Raw genomic sequence first — 21,484 nt, forward strand, 5'->3', positions numbered from 1 at the left:
TTGGTAAAACCACTCATTTGCATAGGTATTAAAATGCTCAGTGGAGCTTGCAAAGTCTCCATTTTGAGTGATGGACCCTTGGAACAGCACTAATGAAAACACTTCTGTTCTATATTTCCTGTGTGTACCTTAATTTCATTTATGAAAATGAAGGCTTGATTGTGTATCTTCCTCTGCCATTTGGTAGCCTGCCATCAAAACTCTAAGTGACATGACACACAATAGATTTATGCACCATGAAGCAGACACAGTAGGGGTCTGGAGTATTTGTGTTTTATTTCCAGTTAAACAATACACAGGGGGCTGTCACACTAACAAGGTATATAATGATTGACTTGCTCAGCCACTCGGAGACCTTTACTCCGATACAACTGAAATCTCAATAAACAGGAAATTTATATTTGAACAGCTGTTTATTTTGAAATGCTGCGCCCCAGCCACTTCCTTTTCTGAACAGTACATATGGTTCATTCCTATTTAATTAAAAAAAAATAAAATCATTTGTTGAAATTGAGTCATAGTTGTACCAATTAAAGCTTTTAAAGGGAAGTTTTGCTTTTTTCTTTTCACACTTCTCTTTATCATGTCATTTGGCCTTTGATATTCACAGTTTGCAGACAATCCTTAGCAATGTAACTCTCAAGACTGTAATACTGCTTTTTTTATTGGAGGCATCATAATACAAAAACATGATATCAAAAATCGACAGAATAATTTATCAATCACATTACTTTATGAGCACAATAAACCTCAGGCTCACAGCTCTGTAATGGTATCTCTGGCCCTCTATCTCATACAAGAACCATGAGAAGTAAAGGTCTCTGCAATGATCATCCATGAAGCTTGGTTGTATGAGTTTCAGGTGCAGTGATGCTGCCTGCAGCCCTCTTCAAACTGCTCTACAACAGACTGAGGGATGTGTAAGCTCAGGTTCTCCCACTCCTACATGCTTCATAAACAATCATCAGTAAAAATTAGAAATAAGCAATTACACATTTAAAGTAAAGCAACAATTCCATCTTTTAGCTGCAAGAAAGGTTTGATCCAGATAAATAATTTTTATACTAAAATTCATAAATTCCTATTTTGTAAGTATTAGTTTTCATGCAGTACAATTTTAATTCCTTAGACAGTAGGGGCAGGCTTCTTGCTACTGTATCTCGCCACAGTTTGGTGGAGCTTAGAAGGCACCAAATATTTGTTCTATATTGAGGGCTTTGATCCATCGTAAAGTTGATGTCCTGAAATGATAAAGGATATCCATTGTCAAAGCTATCGTGATCTTTTTGGAAAAGACATTTTACACAGCTTCAGCCCATGGAACAGGAGCCAGTATCCACACCACAAAAGACTGAACTCCATCCGTACATGTGCTTTTCACAATTTCAGCAAATATAAACAAATTGAACAACATTGAAATAAAAACAAATTGAAAAACAATTGAAAATTCTGTCATTTTACTGTACTCACACATTTTCACCAAACAACAAGACTCTGTGAAAAATGACCACTCCACTGCTGAGCATTTGGCAAGTGAGGAGGCACAAGGCAAAATCCTCAGCCATGGCAAATCCTTGATTTATATCAGCTGAAGCTCTGGCAGCACAAGCCTCTGAGTAAAGCTACCACAGAGACAAAGTGGAGAGATATTTGCCACTCTTGCCCCATAAATGAGGCCCAGCAGTCAGCTTCTCATCTCCTAAAATTTTTTGAATCCTAACAGGCTCCTGGACAAAGAGTTCAAGTTTGTTTGTCCCTGAGCAGTGATCTTTGTCTTGTATATTTGAATTGACATTAGAATATATGGGTAATAAATCTTTTCAGTCATGTGAGATGCACAACATTCATTGAAATTCACTGGCAGTTGAAAAATTGACAATTGAAAAAATTTACCTGCAACAGGCAACTGGACTAAGCCTTGTGGGTGAGCTCTCCTGGGTCTAGACATGTAGGTCTGTATCACCCAACACTCAGCAGGAAAAGACAGATCACTGTCTGGTTCTATACCAACAAAAACTGAAGAGACACAAGCATGAAGAAAATTGGAAAAGATAAAACTGGATACACAAACTTTCCTCTTTTGAATCTGCCATTGATCTTTGTCCTAGAAGTGGATGTTTCTATTAAAGACGAGACACTTAGCACAGAACATAAAACTCCTCTAACAGCGACTAATTTTAACATGGATGGCACTGACCATGCCTGTAAGCTGTTTTTTGCTGACTTAACTATTTGTCTTTGCATAACGTTGCTTACATTTTACTTTGATAACAAAATGTAAGTTTTGTTTAAAGGTGGTGTTTAATATCTTCTCTATATCAGCTCATAACATATCCTGTTCTTCAGACAGGCTGCAGATAAACAAGTTGTTTTTCCTTAAACACAGTTTGCCACACATGAGCAATATACAGGCAACCTATGACAGCTGTGAATTGGCAGCAGAAATCCCCTCACATTTCTTCAGGAGGACAACCTTATCTTCACTAACTTTTCTGCTGTTGGTTTGTTTTAACTTTTCCCTATATTTCAGGGTGGCCAGTGGAGGGAGTTGGCAGCACATTCCCCCTTTCCATGGTCAAGCTGCCCTTTGATACTCCCAGTCCATAACAGAGGTTGTAATATTCAGCAACCTTCTTCACAGGCAGCTTTGCCTGAGGCAGAAAATTAGGTTTGGTTTGTCTTGCAGTAAAGCATATATTCATAATCCACAATCCACCCCAAAGGCCATAGCCAAACTAGCAGCCACAGATTCAGGAGCTGTCATGAATAAATCATTTGCAAAGACAAAAAAAACCAGAAACAAGCTTATTGCTTTCTGAAGGAGCAACAAGCAATAAGTAGCTGTAGATTGGAATGTCCTAAGGTCTCTGTGTCTGTATCAGTATTAGTAAATAAAACTGTGACCAAGTGCTAGCCCCCTTTGCCTACACTTTATTTGCCTCAAACGAGAGACTCAGAGAGGCAAGTCCTCCTCCTGTGCTCTCGTCCATCCCTCCCCTGGCACCTGTGACTGCCCTGCTCTCAGCTCTGCAGCCCTCCTGAGGCTGTGCCTGTGGGCCCCACATCTGAGGCATGGTCCAGCACCTGTGGGGCTGGGAGACAGTAGGGACCCCTGCCCTAGAGAGAATGAGAGCTGTGGGATGCTCAGCAGACACCCCTCACATTTCGGGGGGCATCCTGAGGAGAATGGCTTGACAATGCAAAGCCTCAAGGTATGGACTGGGAACAGTGCTGTTCCATGTTTCCATGTTCTGCATCCATATTCCCAGGAACAGCTGTGCTATATTTTATAAGTGTGCTGAAAACTATAGCCCACTGAGAGAAATCCTTAAGGCTTCTCCTTTTCTTTTCTTCTTATCTTCACAAAAAGCCAAGAAAGAGCTATTTTCTTTAGTTTATCACCTGAATATCAGGGGACCAAACAAGCCTGGAAGCCTCTACTCGGGTTTGTCAGATGAATGAAGTATTTGCTCTCACCAAAACTCAGGAATACTCATCCTCACCTTCTTGTGAGCCCCTGTCTTAAAACTAGGAAAAACACCTCCCAGGTTTCTTCCCAGAGATTTAGGGAAGGAAGGATCTTTTTTTTTTTCTGTACTTGTATTGCCAAAGCTAACGTCAAGGAAAATAATTTTGTGTGTTTGCAATTTCTTTGGACAGATATATGAAGTCTGACTTGTCTGACTGGCCTTTGAGTTCTGAACAAATTGTTCCCTATGTCACTTTCCATTATGAATAACTTGGAATGTTTGTTTCATTTCTCCCTGGCTTGAAAATTAAAAATACATTATTAAAAAACAATATAAAAGGAAAAACATACTTGTTCAAGCCATCCTTTAATCAACACCACACAAAAATTGCTTCCCTAAGTAATTTAAATAGCAGCACTGCAATTCTTATATACTGTTAAATACTGAATTTAATCAAACAAAATCTAACTAGTGTGGAAAAATACTTCCAAAATAGTCTTTAATGAGACTTATCAGAATATCTTTGGGAATAAACAAATGTAACAAAGCACATTATTTCAAGAAACACAGTCTTAGGAGAGCCACCCAAACACAGAGCTTGTTCAAACACTAACAAATGCTACACAGTCGTGTCATCTTCAGGGAAAATCAGCCTTCAGGTCCTGCTCTGAGTAAAACCCCTGTTTCAATAGGGTGCAGCCACACATACTCAGATCCCACTGATGTCAACAGCACTTAAATGATACTGGCCTGTGGGTATGTGACTCAGTGCTTCCCTGAACAGGTGTGAGTTTCATTTGTGCTTAAAAGCATTGCCTGAGAGAGGGTTTAAATGAACACTGTCAGCTCAGTCAGCAGCCACTGTGAACCAAACTGCAGCATCAGTTTGTAAGAATTCCTGTATACTCCTCATAAATGTTAAAGAAATAAAGAAGTGGTGTTTAACTCTGCTGATATAATGTCTTCACCTTCATGTTATACTCTGGGAAAGCATAAAATATATCTTTCATCCAAGGCCTCCTTGATTCCCCTTTAAAAATTCTTAGTTCTATAATTTTTAACTTTCCTTGTTACTTTTATGTTTGTTCCCTGTTGAATTCCAAATGTCTGAATCAATACCTTTTTATCTTTCAACCACAGCAGACATGTAATGGAGCAAAGGTCCTGCAACTAAAACTTGTCTCTGCATGTCAAGGTAACCACTCAAATCTTGCATTACCAGTACACTGGCTAAAATATTTCTAGCTATCAAACTGATTCAGACATCTTTGAACTGCCCCTATTCAGTAATTAGGTATTATTGTGTTACTTTACAAATGGGAAGTGATGGCAAAGGATCCCATTCAATGCACTGGATGTCTCAATGATTTACCTCAGCCTTCAAAGAAAAACAGTAGAGAGCAGAAACTTAGGGTCCTGTTTCTGGCGGGAGTCTAACCTCTTCACATCAACTGCTCAGGGAAGTGAGCAGCATATTTATATTTAGTCCACAGTAATCTAAATTTACCTCACAGCCTCCTAGCACTGGGAGCCTACATATAGTTTAAGAGTCTGTCACAAAGGTTATCTGAAACCTCATTCATTTTTTCATAGATAAAGCTCTCCTAGCGGATGCGGCTTTGACATAAAGCAGGCAAGAATTTCAGATATGCTTTCCCAAGTGTTAGTAAAAGATGGTTGAAACTTTGCTACCAGAAGCAAGACAGGCTTACAATTGGTTCAGAGTTTCAAATCAGGAGCAATGTCATTACCCCTGGAGTCACTGTTCTCATTCCTAGCAGTGGAGTGACAGAGGTGTAAAATCAGTGTGAGTCCAGACCCATCCCTTTTTCTAGTAACCCTCAAAATCAGATTGCAATGCAGCTGCGGCTGAACTCTCCTGTGATGCAGTACACACAAAAATATAAAGCAAACAAATTTCATAGGCTGGAAAAATTACAAGAAGGCTAAGGTTCTCAAATGATAATGTTTTGTCCAGATTGAGATGTGTCCAGAGCTGCAGAGAATGATGAGCTCCTCTCTTATGAAGAAAAACATCTACATCAAAATTCACAGACAGAAGATCCCAAAGTCAAAATAATTTCCAGATGTCTTGGTCACAATATAACTTCTTGCTCTGTTCTCTCCTTAAGCCTGAGAACTGTATCTACTTTTGTGCACGGACAGATTTGTGTTTGGATATAATGCCCAATTCTGTTCACTCTAGTCAGCATACACCAAGTAGTAATTGCATCAGAACAGCTAGAACAGCCTTGCCCTTTGTATTTTAGAAATGCTTTTGCTCATGTACTTAGACAGTTGGCCACTTTGCTTCAAGTCTTTGCCTAAGGGTCTTTTTTATACCATGAGACTATTGATCAATGCAGTGATGGTATTGGCCATGCTAAAGCACTTAGCAGGGAGGATCATGCAAAAGTTCCTTTCTTCCAATCTATTTCTATATCTATTAAGACAGAGTTATAACTAAATATAAACTGAACTTTTTAAGGCTCCACTGGATGTTTGTCCAAGTGTGAGGAGAAAATTCAGGTCAATTCACCTATCCCTCAAGCACTCCTGAGAGTTCATTAAAACTGAAAAACAAATAACTTTCTAATAGATATAACCATCACTTAGGAAGGACAAAAGTGTCCTTATAAGTTAATAAGTCTGTAAAACATCACACAGGGAATCACAGACTCTCTGCTTCTCTTAGCTTGTTTCCTAGAGGTGGCTAGCCATAGGAAATAAATAGAAAAAATTGCATTAATCTGTTGTTATATTTTACCCACAAGTATATTTACTCTAATATTTTTTTACTGTAGGGGCTGTAAAATGAAGAAGTTTATGACTTTTATGAAGCTCAATAAGAATGATGATTCATCTCTAGAACAAATATTTGGACATTTAAAAAAAGAAAAAAAGATTCAAGAAATGATGCCTGCCTTAATATAGACCTTTTTGTGAAGAGTACTGTCCCTACCTCCATCACCGACTGACTCAGCTCACCTTTTTACTCCAGGCAATCAACAGGCCACTGGCTCATTTTCCAAATATTCCTGACACAAGTAATGTACAGTGTTGTAAGGCTTCTTCACATTGGTTGATTAAATTTTTCTGTAGTCTGGCACTGAGGCCTACAGGCATGACTAGCCCTGTCCATGCTTTTAAACTCTTGTAGTCTCCAGGAGGCCGAACTGCCTTTGGGGAGTTACTAGCTCCTGAATCACTCTGAGCTGGCTGCAAGCTGTTATTTTCTGTGGGTCACAAGTGTGCCATTCCTGGGCTGTTACAGAAATAACAGTACAGACAACCAGGTGCCTCTGCCCTGGGGCCTTCCCTGTCACCACTTAATTTCCTGGCATAGATGTAGCCATTTTCTCAGTCTAGCATTGCCCAAGTTCATCTTTTCATACCTCTGAAAATCAGAGCTCTCCAACAGCTAGCTTTGTATCTACAGCAGCTCAACCTCTTCGTGTTTCTGCTGACATTCCATGAGTTTAAAAGTTATTAAGGATTTTTTGAATCAGAAAAACACTGAAAAAGAGACATCACAGCTCACAGATCTGACACCATTCTTCTGGTTTGCACAGCTTTCTGCCCATGAAAAGGGGCTAGTGGGATAAATAGATAAATAAATACATGGGATTTATTTCTCAGTTGCAGTAATATTGCATTATAAATCAATCCTTCCATACATAAAGATCATAACCACAAGAAGTCTTAACAGCTGTTTTGAGAAAGCTGGAAGAGTAAACATCAAAATAAGACACCTTATTTAAACCTCTAATAAGGAAAAGCAGTTTTGGAGAGAAATGGCTAGGTTATGAGAAAGCATTAGATGCCTAAGGGTAACCTTTCCAATGGAAGTGAAAACTCATGCTTTTAATGAAGAAAAAAACTTATTTTAATTAGAAAATGACAGTGACACTCATAATAAATAAAATGCCTGGCTTAGCAAGTAACTTGTTGCTGATGCATCATCAGATCAATAAAGATTCAAGATAAGAACGTGCTTCAGGATCACAGAAAAAAATTCTCACCTGCTGAGAAATCATGTAACTGCTACTTCTAGCTAGGTATATTTGAGATGACTGCATACAGGTAAGTACAGATATAGTTATAAATATATAGATATAGATGATATAGATAGATGTAGATATAGGTGATATAGATAGATATTAATATAGATATTAATAAAGATATTAATATAGATGGGGTGTTATAGATGTGTGTGTGTGTGTATCTGAGGTGCTCCATATTTATTCTGCTAGATCTTCTACATGCAGGTCTACAAATAAAATATTATATATATACCTGGTTCAGTGTTGACATTCATCATAATTACTCTGGCATTCATAAGAACTCAATTCAGAGTTTTCTTCAGTACATAGTACTTCTTTTTCTATTAATTCACAGTACCTATTGATTCAGGAAGCACTTCATCATTTCTTACTCATTGACTCGCTATTTAAGTTAATACATTGTTTTTTAAGCTTAATATTTTTAAATTTGAAGGAGCTTCTAGATATAAATGAATAAATTATAGGCTCTTCACTAAGGAGATGGCATTCTGGGAAAAATGTTAATGGGACCCACAGAAAATAACTCTAATGTATTTTGAGTGGACTAGTTGAATTTTGAAAGGAAACACAAAAAATAATGAGTAACATTAGGCCTAACATTAAAAACCAAGCCTTTGTGATCAAGCATTATACTGGCAACAGCATTATCAAAAGTTACAGCTTTATTACAAAACCCTGTCCAAGTTAGAAGTGTTCCAAATTGCAAACTTTTCCATTCTTTTAACAATTTTGAACTCATGTCTCTATATTTCCAGCTCTCATAGAATTATAGAATATTTTTCCTCACCTATGCTCCATATCTTGGAGTTCAGTGTTAATAGTACACCTAATTCCTTATGCCATAAATCAGATTCATATTTTCATTTGATTTGCTGGCCAGCTTTGAAGATTTATCTCTCTGTCCTGACAAATGACCATCAATCATCTGTCTCCTCAGTTTACCTTGTTCCCATGTCCAGATCACAAGTGCAGATAGCCCCTTCTTCTGCTCCTTGGTGTCTCCTGCTCCCTCTTTCTCTCTCCTCTCTTATCATATGCTCATGAAGTTCTGCAGGTATTGTATCTCCCCACTCACGCTTTTTGTTCCCCACCCTCCCCCTCCTGTTTCCTCTCTTCCTCCTCTCCCCAGCTTGAGCTATACCTTCCACCGTGGATTCCTTTCTTTCTCCTCCCTTTCTCCTTCAGTTCGCCACCTCCCTAGTAAAAAGAAACCTCTATGCTCCTATGCTTTAACTGAATCCTGTTTTCTGAGCTGGCATCTTACCACCACCCTCGATCAGTCCTTCAGTCATCTTTTCCTTTTCCTTTTCCTTTTCCTTTTCCTTTTCCTTTTCCTTTTCCTTTTCCTTTTCCTTTTCCTTTTCCTTTTCCTTTTCCTTTTCCTTTTCCTNCCTTTTCCTTTTCCTTTTCCTTTTCCTTTTCCTTTTCCTTTTCCTTTTCCTTTTCCTTTTCCTTTTCCTTTTCCTTTTCCTTTTCCTTTTCTTTTTCCTTTTCCTTTTCCTTTTCCTTTTCCTTTTCCCAACCATACATTTCTCCTTGTTGAGGGAATTGTCAGGTTTTTCAAAATTCCTTTCCTTCTGCAGAACATGCAAGACATATATTCCACAATATTCATTCTAACCAGACAAGCATCTTATCTGCTTCTTTCAAGCTTGTCTTTTAATCTCACTGGCACTCTTCCACTCCCTCTTTAGTATCTCTATTTCTCAATTTCCTCAAGATACTCCACCTCACAATATAAATGTACTTTTAAAAATAAATCATCTTTAACTCCACTCTCTACCAACCATCCCACCCACCTTTTTTGTCTGCAAATGTATTCTGGAGCTCTTCCAATTAAGCTCAGTCTTAAGCCTTTTTTTTTTTTCCCTAACTTCTTCCCTTTGCCCTCTAGTGAAGAAGACACATTTTCACCAAAGTGCCTCACAAATCATTCCTCCCAAAACCCAGAACTGACACCCTCTCCAATCTGCCTGCAAAACTCTTCTTCTTGTAAAGCTGTTCCACATGGACTTTGACTCATCTATGCCTTGATTCTCCCCTTTTCCCTCTAACTACACTCCAGTGTGCATTTCAAAGGATTTTTCTCATTCTTCCCTCCAGTTTTCCACAGAAGCCTTCTACACCTGGGCTCTGTCTCTGTTTCTTTTCATGTTGTCTCCAGATAATTCATTTACAGATAATTATGCAAATAATCCAATTCCAGATAATCTCATCTGCAAAATAAATAAGTAATGTACCTGCTCCATGTTTCAGCCATCTGCTTAAGAGTGGCACAGTCATAGTAGGGCTCTTCTTTGCTTCTGTGAAGTTCCTCTTTTTCTGTCACTATGGAAATACCACTATCTTGCCTCTTCTGCAGCTCCTCAGGTCCATGGCCTTGGCACAGCCTTCAGCTGAATTCCGAATTGATTCTTACTCCATCTTTCTACTTTACGGTTATACATTTTACACTTTTATTCTCATTCATAACCTAAAACACTCCTCCAGGCTCTCACCATCTCCCGTCTCAACTAACATCATCTTCTACAAATTTGTCAAATATAACATTGCTACCTATTTCCATTCATAACATTATGGTGAAGAAAAGTTTCCTAGCCTTTTGCTCCGAGCATGTGATTTCACTTTTCACAGCCTGCCCCCTCTTCATTCACACCAAACATCAGCTTCTTGTCTTCATTCTTCACAGCTTGTCTCCACAGTATTTATCATCTTTCATATACTAAAAGTGACAGTAACATTTAACACACGTTCCCACAGCACACTTGGCAGGAACAGGCATTTTGGGCCAAAAGCAGAGGAGAGGTGAATTAACATCCTTTGCGTGAAACCAGCGGGATGTGCCCATGTACCAATAGACCCACTTATCTTATATTTTCTAGTAAGGAAGGGAATTTACTCATCTGTAGCCTGAGGAGAAAAAGAAAGTTTAATTCATGCAGGATAAAGCAGGAAGAGGCAACTCTTCTGAATCAGCCCCTCAGAAGGTAGTAGTGAATGGTGAAGACTCAGGAGCAGAGGCAAAAAGCCACTAGGCTGACTTTGGCAGCATTATTTTATGCCTATAAAATGTCCATCAGAGCAATCCCTAAAAAGCTAAAGAGGGTTATGAGTGCAGCTCAAAGATGTGTTGGTAGCCGACAGCTCAGGTGCAGGGCTCTATGGCAGACTATACCAAACAATCTCCTAATATTTGAATGCATCACTTCTGTACAGCTAGCAGGCAATTTTTGTCCAGAGTCAGAGCTGAGTCTATACCTACAACAGAAAAAGTCTTCCAAAAAATATTCTCTAAAGCAGTTAGCATGCGAGCCTCCTAGTCTGTCTTTCAAACTGTCCTCTTAAAAGTATTCACAACAGGCAGCCACCATGCATGAGGCAGCTGATAAAGGCTCTTTACATCCCAACCCGTTAGAGCCAAACTGTGCTGTGCAGAAACTATCCATTCATTCATCCCCTCTTTCTCAGGCAAGTGCTGTTCACCTGCCTGGGCTTCAATCCCTGTTGCACATCTGGGGAAACTTCAGGGTCCAGTTTTCAGAGCACCTTTACCTCATCTGAACAGGAACCTTTTATACCAACAAATGGCAGCATTTGAGACTTAAGGTGCTTAATCTATACATGCATGCAGATACAAAATATGATGAGAGCTAAATACTGTCATTTGACCTTGAACATTTTCTAGCATCAATTCTGAATTGGTTTCCCATTCATTTTCCTGTTAATAGCAAATTGTCTAGGCATTTGGTTTAAAAAGCCTCATACTCAGAAACAGGCATTTTGTGCAAATAGGGACTGAGCACACCTTGAAGGCTTTCCCTGCTTTAATTGTGATGGAAATGGTTTTCATTTAATTTATTTCATTCTGCTACATATGATTTTTCTGTATGAGAGAATAGACAAAAACAAAGATTGTCCTTTTGGTATCCAAAAGGCACTTTTCAAGGCACTCTGCTCCTGAAAGCCATATGCCTGATCAGACAGCCAGATCAAGATGCTTATAAATTCATATTTTTCAAAAAGAAGTGAATAAATATCCTATGCCTTCACGGACAGCTTAGGCCCCTTTCCAGCTTCAGAAGGTGCACCCTGTTGTCAGTTCCCAAAGCCCAGGGTGCAGCCTGCAGCTCTGGCCAGCTGTGGCCATGAGCAGAGCCTTGCTCCAGGCACCACGGCTCCCATAGGGTGGGCACGAGCAGACCCCATTTCTGATGGGTGATAAGTGAGGCTGCCTGCAAACAGCGGGACTTCACACCAGCTGAATCCTCCTTCTGCAACAATATCACACACACTCCTGTCTTCTAAAGTCTTGCTGGCTGGAAACACTGTGGTTTGAGTTCTCTCTTCTACTTTACAGGATGACCAGGAAGATTTATCAGCAGTTTAATACAGAGATGGAAAAGGGCAGGGGCAGTGAGCTGTCAACGTTAGACAAGAGCACATCCCCCACAAGCGTAGTGCCTTCAGAAATAAAAGAGAGCCTCCCTGCAAAGATCCCTATAGCAATTTAGTCTGAAGGAATATGCCTCCCTCAGGAGTCTTCTCGTGGCTGCCAGAGTTATGAGGGCCACACGCTGACGCATGATTAGTATGGTGTGTTTAATTAGCACATACATGTTTGTGTTCTTTCTTTTGAAATAATCCAAAACTACATGTGTTGTGCAAACTCCCTGCATTAAAATGACACAATAAATTGTGTCTCTTTTCAGGCAGCAATTTGTGAGAGCAACATGCTGCAGAAAAAAAGGTCAAGAATAAGAAAGAGAGAAAAATAAATAGGAAACTAAAATAAAGAGATACTGAAGAAGGGAAGGAGTTAATGGAAGTCTTTATAAGGCACAAAAGATTAAAGGAAGATTTCAAGGCATTAACAGGGCTAACATTTCTGGAACGTAAAATAGCATTCATATTACACAGCTAAATACCATGCCAGGAATCGATATGCTCTGAAATGTAGTAGAATTTAAGAAGGTCGTTGTTTTGTGTAATCATGGTCCTTTCAGTGGTGTCCCCATTGGGATTCATAGGGAGATAGTTTCTTATGGAGGGTTGACAACTTTTCTTCTTAATGAACAAGAAGGTTTCCTCAGGTTAATGTCAAAATAACAGGAAAGGAATATTTCCAGGTCTCAGGTTCATTAAAGTCTGAATTCTGTACCAAAGACTTTTGCGTGGCTCTCCTCACGTGAGGAGATCGTGCTCAGATGGATCAGCAGAGAGGTTCCCAGTAGCCATCCACACAGTAAATGTGGAGATGCTGCAGCATGAGGTCCTTAGTTGGCCCTCCCTTCTTGGCTTGATAGAGCCTGAATTTATTTCCTTAAGGGCATAGTTCAAGGTCTGCTGATAATGCCAGCATTTCTCTGAGGAGTTTCAGCAGACAGCCAAGCTATCACTAAGGGTCTGATTGTGGTTTTATTTATCCTTTATATTGGAACTTGCTTTACATCTTTTGTCTGCAGCTGCATACGTGACCTCAGAGACCTTTTAAAATTAAGAACACCTTATTAATGCAAGTGTGAGCTCCTCATCTCTTTTTCCTGTTTGTGCAGTTCCTAGAAAAGGGGGGGGTTTGGCTGTGGCTGAGCTCCTAGTTGCTATGGCAATACAAGTAATAAATAAATAGTGAAAAATAATACATTGGAATAAAATATTCTGATTTTGTAAGCATGATCTCCAGAATTACAATAACTGCACTTACTTACAATTTAGCATTTCTGAGCAAAATTTTTGAGCGACATTTGGGGTGCCCCAAAGCACTTGTTAACTATCATGCCTTGTACACACCAGAAAATGGTAATGTGGCTCTACCATGTAATGCTGCAGCATTTTGGCAGTGCTGGTCATGACTTTGCATGTTGCCAGAGGAGTGCCTGGCTGGAGATGTGTGTGTGTGGACATGTGAGTGCACATGCCAAAGCCAGGCATGTCCAAACCCATGAGTTTGCACACATGAAGGACACCAGTAACTTCATGGGCTTCTCTTTCTCTACAGTACCATGATATGCCCACTCTCATTCAGATGAGACATTTTACATTTCTCCAGCTGTGCAAAAAAAGCCACAAAATACCTGTAATTTACATTTATACTCCCATTAAAGAATATTTTTCTTTATTATATAAAAAAATAAATATATATAAAAATAATTAAGCATGTGGCCAAGATGCTACACAAAGCTGTAGATCAACAGTTATATTTGAAGGAACTGCAGAATTGATGTTTCCTGAATAATCTCCAAATTATGAGATTCTTTAATTTTTCTTTTTTTTTTTTTGAATGTGTAATAACATGCATTTCCATTGTAGATGGACATTAGTTTTAGAAATCAAAGCCATGCAGAAAAATATCTGCTTTTCCTCCTATTTTGCAGGGGGAAATAACAAATATTAGTAGAATCTGAAGTGCTTTCAGATTTGGTTTTTTACTGAAGCAAAATTATATTTAATCCTATAAGAATAATACATTAAATTCATACAGAGATAAATAGCTATGTTCATATGCATGTGTATTGATTACATACAAATTGCTGCTAGTTGTATTTAGAAAATAAGGAAGTATAAACATTTATTATTGCAGTTAAAGATATATCTTATAATATCCAGTAGCACTAGCGGTCATTGAAATATCTACATACATTTTTGCTGTTGACACATTCCTAAAACATGAAAAAACAAATGTTAAAAATAGAACATGTAAACTTTGCTGGCTTGCAAAGAGAGAGGAATGTTAAATCTACAGTGCTCAGAGAGTGTATAAAGACCTGATGATGTTGTGCAGATATAGAAGCTCATGTTTCTCAAGGCAAACCTTGAAAAATTAAGTTGATAATTCAATGCATCTTCCTTGCAACATATGGCACTACATAGGACTGAGGACCAGCAGTAACACGGACATATGGGAATTGCAGTTGCTTACTACTGCAAGTTTTTTAAAAAGTGACTTATTCTGGAATAGTTATTAGTTACAGAAAACATTTCTGAAGACTTAAAGTACATCAGCAACAATTTATTTTATTTTTTCACAGCAGGCCTCAGCAGGGAAGAATGGGAAATTTGTTAAAAAAAGAAAAAATCCTACCTTTTCCCAAATCCTCTGGTTACAGAAGACACTCCTCCAACTCACATCTTCTTAACAACAGCACATCAGAGAGTAATATGACTTTATATCATAATGAACATTCTTTGAAAGAAGACATTACATGTGAGAAAAGTTAAATTGCAGTTCAACCACAGCCAAAGCGAGATTATGCTCTTTTGAAGACAGCAGGTTATGAAAGATCACTCTGACTTTGCCATGGGAAAACAAGTGGCCAAAGATGCAATGGGGGAGAGCAGTAGGATGCAAGCCCCATTTCTCCAGCTTACAGCTTAATCACTGGCTTTTTCCTGATTCTGTACCCTACGGGGGTGGCATCCCTCACAAGCACACCTAACAGACAACACCCTGAGCAGTAAGTAGGTGAGGTTACATCTGGTTTATGGATCCTGCCAAACAGCCCATTTGTTCATGTCAGGACATGAGGCAGCCAACTGGAAATGTCTGCCCACAGAAAAAGGGTGTGTGTTGCCAGGACAAGGAGATACACCAGTGAACTTCAAACATCTGTACAGCTGGGTGGGAGGTACATGAACACAGCGCTCTCTCAGGCACCAGGCCATCTCTTCCTCCTGATGTCTCCAGCCCTCAATGTCAAACCCTAGGGTATATCTAGCACCAACAAAAACAAGTAAATTTATCATGAGAAGCACAGTGATCCAAGAGCATCCAGGCCACGCTTCACCTCAGGTCAAAGAGACAAACTGCTTGTTAGCATCAGCAACCTGATGCACACTTTTAGGATCAGCTTCTACCTTAAATAGTCTTTCTGTGTGTTGAAAATCCAAAATCAAGTGGAGAAAATGAAGGTATACAGTGTGCTAAAGGAGAAGCCTAATACATCTTTTCCATATCTTTATCCTCCTAAAGCTGCAAAAACATTCAGTGCTGCTGGTTAGGAAGTCAAATTTTGAGATGGTAAGTAGTATCAAACTTAATGTTCAAACCTGTGTCATTTAAACATTTAAGCCTAAAAAATTAAAATTTGAAACAGGATCTGCACAGCCTCTTCAGAGTTAGAATAATTAATACAAGTGGGTTTCTGCATCAGCTTTAGGTAGAGAATAACCCAAATTGTCAGGCTAAGCTGGGTTACTCTTAGTCTTTCTGGTTGAGCAGAGCATGGCTTGCTAAAGGCAAGCCTCCCTCTACACCTTTGGCAAAGGCATTGGGGCCACCTCTGCAGAACTGATCCACCAAGAACATTTCTGGGTTTCCCTGCTGAAACTTTATTAAAGGGAATAACATTTGTGTTCAATATCATTCTACATCAATGTCCACATTAAAGCACTATCTGCAAGTGCTCATCTGCTGCATTTGCAAGTGGCTTCCAGCCCTCTCCAGGCAGAAGAGCAAGAGGGAAGCCTCACTGAGCTCCCTCTCTCTTCTACTGACCATGAACATTAAGCTGTGCAAAAATAAGGGTTTGTGAAAAAAAATGTTGAAACTTTACCACACCTGGAAAGACAAATTTCCTCCACAGAATCCTCCATGTGCAGAGCGAGGAAAGCAGAGGGCCTGGCTGCTCCAAGGCTGATGGAGGCAAACAAGTAACTGTGGGCACTGTGGAAAGGTATCTGATTCAGAGCTCACAGTCATTACCACTATTATTTCTAGCAGAACTGGAACTCATAACTCTCTCTTCTCTCTACTAAAACTCTTGAGAAAATGCTCCTTAAAAAACAATCTGATGACTTTCTGCTGGCTTGGAAACATAACAAAACCCCAGCACCTAACCTGACCTCAGTGTATATGTCACTTTTGAATCATCTGATATTAATTGCACCCTCTTTTCCACCAGGATGAAACACTCACTGTAGAATGACAACCACTCTCTGATCTGCTTGGCTTTTCCCATGGGGTTGGCATAAGTTACTCAACAAAGTGATGGATCTGTCAACACAAGACAATTTGATGCATGTGTGTCCCTATCAGAACAGACCCCAAGGCTGGAGCTCAGCTCCTTGCCAATACAACAATACAAACCATTACCTGAAGTTTTCTCTGTTATGTGCTGGCACCAACAAACTTTGCTGGTTGAGCTGAGTCCTCTTTCCTGTAGGTATCTTCTTATTCTGCAGCACTTTTCCCTTTTTGAGCTACATGCAGATGTCCTGCTGAATTCATGGACTCACCTTTGCTCACAACCATGAGAGGCTCTTTGCTGTGCAGCCTGCCCTGGTGGCAGCAGAGGTGGTATGTTGTGGAAGCATCACCAACATGGAATTATTTCTTGTCATGGGGGTAAAGAACACAGTCTGTTATTTTTGTCTTTATAAACCCATCTGGACATCTTCAGCTCACCAGATTTTTTTTTATTTTTTTTTCTGATTAAGGCAACCAGACTCTAAAAAAGTCCTGCTGTCTTATGTCTTTCACTGTGATGCAGAGTACCTTAATTCCAAGTGGTCAGAGAAAGGCAGCAGCATTTCCTGCCCCTTTTGTATTCCTACAGCAATGAGCCTGAGCTGATTTCTCTGCATGCAGAAAGTCATTGAAAGCCAGAGGGAATCTGTACTTGAAAGGGTTTCAGCCATGAAATACAGCAAGTCCCAGCAGCATCTTTCTGTTAGATTCAAAGGAGTATGTCATTCTTTGGGTACTGTGAATCTTGACAGGTGTTTTAGGGGTATCTCTTTTTACCTACATGGCTACATTATAGTGTCTGTACAATTGGGTGTGTGTATATATATATATATATGAAAAAGATAAAATTTCAAAAGAAAAGCCATTCCAGTTTATTGCCAAGCAGGTGAGAGTCTCAGACTGGGTGAAAAAATATGTGATTTCTTCAAAGTTTCACTGTAATCACAAGTTTTTGGGCGAGATGTGGAAACACCCAGTGTTGGTGTTCAAATATGTGGCTTTGTATTAGAAAAGTATACTGAAGCACTGGGGGGTTTACTTGTGGTTTAGTTGCAAAAATTCACTCCTAGGTTTCAAACTTGGGCTTTGGAGCTGTATGGAAAGCAGAACAAAGCTATCATACAGTGTTTTCTCATGGTGCTCATTCTAAAGGCATTGTTAGAGAAACAGAAGTCAGAATGCTCCTGAGACACAAAAAGCTGTGCTGTGTATAAACACAAAGTTTATATATAGCTTGAAAGTCATAGCAAGAAATTTTTAAAATCCCTAAATTGTAAACAAGGTAGGAAGAATGGACAGAAAATATTAATTCATGTAAGTTTATTTAAAATGTATTTTAACGAGTTGTGGTTTTTTCCATCACCTCCAACAGCCAACATGTATCCTGTCTTGGAATATACAAGTAATGATACTTTGACTATAGATACTCAGAGGGGATCTTCAGAGAGTGGTTATGCATGTAACAATCTAATTTATCAAAACACACGAATGTATAGTGCCTAATTAAAATGAGATATTCATTGCTGAAATAAAGTTAAAAATAAAAATGGACTTTAAAAGGTAGCCACTAAATCAATGGATATCTACCTGGTCTGTTAAACACTCATATAAAGGCAGCTTATGAGTAGAAAGTACTTAATTTACTGATGGCCAGATGCTCATTTTGGCAAAGATGTCCATTCTGCATGCCCAGATTCGGAGACATTTCTTAAACTGCTGATGACCATCAGAAACAGGCTGCTGGGCTAGCCTTTGGCCTGGTCCATATGGAAGCTCTTATGCTCCTGCTAGAAGAGCAGAGCAGGAAAGCAATCAGTTCTTATTTCTCACGATTCAAAGGTTGAGGAGCAAAGTTCTTCTCTTGTGGTTCCTTCTCAAGGCCTCTGCACACAGATGCAGCAGAGCCTTTGGACACACCCTGTTCCTGCCTCGTACTCCCAGCTTGTGCTTGCCTGTCCCCGAGCACAGGCATGGTATTCACTGCCATTTAAAAACTGCTTTTCCACCTGTTGACCACCTATAGCAGGGGAATCTAACAAACTCCTGCTGGTTTTTGTCTTCACTGTGTGTGCATCCTAATTCCAGGCAGAAGCATTTCGCTGAGGAGTCAGAGGACGTATTATCCCTCTTTTATCAGTACACAACCCCAGTCATAATGTATGCCCACAGGAAGAAACCTTTCCCATGCAGGGAATGACTCAGACTAGGTCAAAGCAGTGATATAAGGAGTGTGGAGAAAAAGTGAACAGTAACTGCAGCTTATAAAAGGTAGCATTTATCTTAACAGAGTGACAGCTGCTCACTATGAAGTTACAAGGGAGTATTGTGATTTTCTGACTCTGAAGCCCACCCTTTAGGAACCACTGATCTGGAATATGAAAAGACTGCACATGCTGAAAAAGTTTTTTTTAATGAAATAGGGTCAGATTGTGATGAAGCTCACTCAGGTTGAGTGGGCAGGTGTTTTCCTTCTTGTTTTGGCCCCACTGACGTTAGCACTATCATTACTAGTAAAATATAGCTGAATACAATGTAACAGCAATCACAGTCCTGTTGTATACTAATAATTGATAATTAATAGATTTCAATAGATTCAGAAGATTCCAGTGTTTTTATTTCTTCTGAGCTCTACTGGGAAGTAAGAACAGTATGGAGTTTCCTTGGTAAGATTCTTATAATGAAGTGAGGTGCAACAACTATCAGGCATGAAGTTGACTCTCTGTTTATAAGATTAAACAATGACTAAGCTTTAAAAAAGTGTATAAACAGTGGTGTAATAAGGCTGTCATTGAAGTATAAGGAATAAAATAAAACTGGTAAAAAACATAACTGCATCTTATTATAGCAAGTGAAGCACAATCAAAAAATTTCTTCCTTTCAGTTTAATTGTTCCACCTGTCTGCATACAGCATGTTACACAAAGTCCTGGGCTTAATCACCTCTTAGCTGTGTCATGGCTCTTTCCTGATGCAAAACACAGCAATGCACCAAATCAACTAGAGACACCAGAAATTATTAAACATGCATAACCTTAAAGAGGTTAAGGAAAAGACAGCCTTTCTTAGTTTTTGTGTATTCATTGGCCCAGGAAAAAGATAGATAAAATCTACAGAAGTTGTACAAAAGCAGATTAACCCTTCGGTTTGTATCAGAGATGAGTTGTGCCTTGTAATATCAGTTGGGCTGTGCTGGGGACAGACACCAAAAGACTGGAGGGGAACTCATGAAGGTCTAACCCATGTGGCACAAGAAGTGCATCCTGGGTCTGACACAGAGGAAAAAAGCTCATAACCTGGAAACAGCCTGGCTGCAACTCATTTACAGACAGAATGCACTGGTCTTCCCTTGTTCTGGCCATGGGTCTGCTTTCAGAGGTGTCTCTCAGCGGAGGAATGAGCTGGATTCCTCAGGCTGTGGTGTGCCATAACCTGCAGATATTCTTGGGCTGGCAGGAAACTCATTGGCCCACAGAAAGTCTTGGGAGAAAAGAGAGCTGAAGAGAGTGGCTATGTCTAGTTTTATATCGGGCAGATACAAACAGAGGTTGTGCTGAGTGGGCTGACTTTGCTCAGCTTCATCTGTTTGTTTGGTTTTTTTTTTCCTTGAGACTGGGGAACACTGCTTTGCTCAGGTATCACTTGAACAAACCTCACGTTTTTCATTTATGCGTTTTAATCTCAGCACTCCTGAAAGAGAGATGTCTCAAGGTACTATTTGCAAGGTCATCAGCTAACCTGACTTTAAAAACTCAGAAAGCTCATTAAATTAAATTCTCTGATTTACTATAGAAGACTAGAGAACCAAGGATACATTAAAAAATCAAGTAAGAAAAGAACAGAAATTGGGAAGAAAGTTTCTTTTTCTTTAAGCACTGAGAAGGAGAAAAGCAGAGATGTAAAGGGAAAAACTTGGAGCCAGAAGATCCAAACTTCCCCTTGATTCTAAACTTAGCTCAGCCACTGGCCCACCGTGCAGATGACTCAGTGCACTTCCTTGAACTTAAATCATTCCTCTTACAAAACTTGTTAAAGAAAGACGTCAGTGTAAATTAGATGTTGTGTCTAAGTTTAGCTATGGCCGATACATAAATATCGGAACTCTGATGTGTTCTCATTCTTGTCTGCTTAAGAAAGATGTGTATATACATGCCCATATTCATATATATACATAGCAAGGGAGAGAAAGACTTCTTTGTGCTATTTTTACAGTTTCATTTGCATATATTGTTATTTTACTGGTGACATAAGAGCTCACAGCTGATTAGAAGTTTAACCATTTTCAGAGCAGCCTGATTGCTGCAACGCCCAAGCACTCTTCATTCTCTCAAACTGTCAGGAAAGTTTCAATCCCATCCAAGAAGTGGGAGCTGAGAGTACACATTCGGCATATAACATACATGATGGCTGATTTCTTGTGACACTAATCTTCACTCCTGGGGGAAAGACAGTCATTTATTCATAACTCTACCACTCAAAAGTAACCATTCTTCTCACCATGGAGATAAATGTCAAAACAGAGACCATCCATAGGCTGAGTCTAATCTAATCTGTCCAAAATGAATATATATTTAGATCTGTTGTCAAATTTTGAATAGCAAACCCTTTAGCCTGGCCAACGATTTCCTCAGTCTGCCCTCTCCATCTGCATATATGATATATGCATCTCAGAATGGATATATGCTATTAGAGAAGCGTATTAATCCTGCTAGCATGGACAAGATATGATGCTGACCAATCCTTCTGATACTAGCAAAGAATCAGACGACAAAGCACAAGACTTCCAGTTTAATGTAAAAGAGAGGGAAAAAAATATATGAAGTTTTGTTAAAATACCTCTATCATTCAACACTCACCTGAAATCAGCAAGCCCTCCACTCCCAAGTGGCTGGTCCAACAAATGAGTAAAACAGTGTCCTACCTGGATTTCTGTAGAAGGAGGCAATGGAAATTTCCTTTCTTATAAAAGTGTTAATTCTCATTGTCCCTCTC

The 21,484-nt window shown here is 39.3% G+C and overlaps 1 long non-coding RNA gene across 2 annotated transcripts; it reads right to left on the reverse strand.

The window, feature by feature from the left end:
• Positions 1-254: 254 nt before the first annotated feature.
• Positions 255-10,260, reverse strand: LOC107199330. Of its 2 annotated transcripts, none has more exons than XR_001519200.2 (3): positions 9,775-10,260; positions 1,894-2,016; positions 255-1,241 (listed from the first exon to the last, which is right to left on the reverse strand). It is a non-coding gene; the product is annotated as an uncharacterized LOC107199330 (long non-coding RNA). The 2 variants fall into 2 exon arrangements; XR_002002460.1 differs by lacking the exon at positions 9,775-10,260 and adding an exon at positions 8,477-8,863.
• Positions 10,261-21,484: the final 11,224 nt, after the last annotated feature.

Source organism: Parus major, chromosome 2 (genome assembly GCF_001522545.3).
Source record: "Parus major isolate Abel chromosome 2, Parus_major1.1, whole genome shotgun sequence".
Taxonomy (NCBI): Eukaryota; Metazoa; Chordata; class Aves; order Passeriformes; family Paridae; genus Parus; species Parus major.